Source organism: Corvus brachyrhynchos, unplaced genomic scaffold (assembly GCF_000691975.1).
Source record: "Corvus brachyrhynchos isolate BGI_N302 unplaced genomic scaffold, ASM69197v1 scaffold175, whole genome shotgun sequence".
Lineage (NCBI taxonomy): Eukaryota > Metazoa > Chordata > Aves > Passeriformes > Corvidae > Corvus > Corvus brachyrhynchos.
The window spans coordinates 4,542,763-4,544,544 of NW_008238448.1; the positions used below are offsets into that span (position 1 = coordinate 4,542,763).

Here is a 1,782-nt window from a genome sequence, read left to right on the forward strand (position 1 = left end):
CCCACTAGGCCCCTGCGTGCAGTTCTGTCGCTGCCACTTTCTCCCTGCACTCGCTCCTCCCTCCCGGCAGCTGCTGGGCTGGCAAACATTATTGCCCTCTGCTCCCTGCCTGTTTCCTTCTCCTTCCCGTATAACCGCTGCAAGGCCCTGAGTCTCCCTGTCCTCTGCTGTCCTCCTGGTGTCACCATCCCGGTGTTACTGTGCCCAGCACAGAGCAGCAGGTCTTAGGTGAGATGGGTGTCCTGGGGTGCACTGTGGGTGTTCTGCCTATGCTCAGCTGCACAGAGCTGCATGCTGTGGGGTCTAGGGTGGTGGTTTTGGGGTACTTTGGGTTTGGGTGCAGTCAGCACCCCTAATCCTTCCCCTTACCTTGGGTCTGCTGCAAAACCCCAGGCACCCAGTTCCCTGCTCCCCTGGGGTGCTGAGGCAAGGGGAGAGGTGCTAGTCTAGCCTATTCCAGTCCTCTGGGTCTGCGTGATGCTGGCACACTGTGGGCACCCCTGCCCTTGCCAGGGCTCTGGTTGTGCTCCTGTCCCCACCGCTGGGACCTGTGTCCCCAGCAGTGGGTGCAGCAGTGGCCATGGTGACCTCTGGTCTGTGCTCTGGTGCTATCACTGCTGCTCCCTGAGCAGGCACGGTGCCAGGTGACCGGGCAGCCCTGGCTGGTGGCTGCCCTGAGAGACTGGGGAGGGCCTCCCCTCATCAGCCAGCCCTGCCATGTGTCCTTGTCCCCAGCAGGATGGCTGATCCAGATCCCTATCTGCGTCAGCCTTGGCTCACAGTGCATGGCATCCCCATGGTCAATGCCTTTGCCCACAACTGGGAACGGGTCGATACCTTCCAGAGCCGCCCCGAGGACATCGTGGTGGTCACCTTCCCCAAATCTGGTGAGCATCCCCAAGGCAACAAGATGTGCTGGTACTGGGTGGGCAAGTGTGTTGTCCAGCTGAAACCCACTGCCTGGGGGTATGCAGCACATTTGGGGGCTGTCAGGACAGAGTTTTGTGGGATTTCCCTTTTCCCCCATGGCATCTGGTCAAGGTCTGAGGGATTGCCAGTGCCGAGACACCCAATGCTGCCCTGGCTGCTCCCCTTGATGAGTTCTTTCCCCAGGCACCACCTGGGTCAGTGAGATTGTGGACATGATCCTGCAAGGTGGAGATCCTGAGAAGTGCAAGCGGGACATTATCAGCAAGAGAGTGCCCATGCTGGAGTTCTCTGCCTCCGGGAAGATGGCAGCAGGTAGTGAGGTGAGGGGGCACCCCACAGAGGCTGAGTCCCAAGGGTCTTTGCCAAGGGCCCACTGAGGAAGTGCTTTGGGATCCCCCAGGAACGGACCTGCTGGCCACCATGCCCTCACCCCGCGTGGTGAAGTCTCACCTGCCAGCACATATCCTGCCTAAATCCTTCTGGGGAAACCGCTGCAAGGTAACCCCGAACCCTGGTCCCTTCCCTGAGGGGTATTGCAACTCCCCTGTTTCCCTGAGACAGGAATCGCAACTGCTTCCTCCAGCATCCTAAGTGGTCATGGGAGTTCTAGGAGCTGGAGCATCCTCCCTATCCTGGGGGTCCTGGGGATGCCCCTCATACCTCCATGGCTCATCTGCAGATGATCTATGTGGCGCGCAATGCCAAGGACGTGGCTGTCTCCTACTACCACTTTGATTTGATGAACAAGTTCCAGCCACACCCTGGCACATGGGCCCAGTACCTGGAGGAGTTCATGGCCGGCAGAGGTGGGACAGGGCACCCCTGGGTGCGTGCAGGGGGCCCCGCAGCGGA

The 1,782-nt window shown here is 60.2% G+C and overlaps 1 protein-coding gene across 4 annotated transcripts in view; it reads left to right on the plus strand.

The window, feature by feature from the left end:
• The window catches only part of LOC103617341 (sulfotransferase family cytosolic 1B member 1), a 5,551-nt gene that overhangs the window by 3,068 nt on the left and 701 nt on the right, over positions 1 to 1,782 (plus strand). The window lies entirely within an intron of this gene.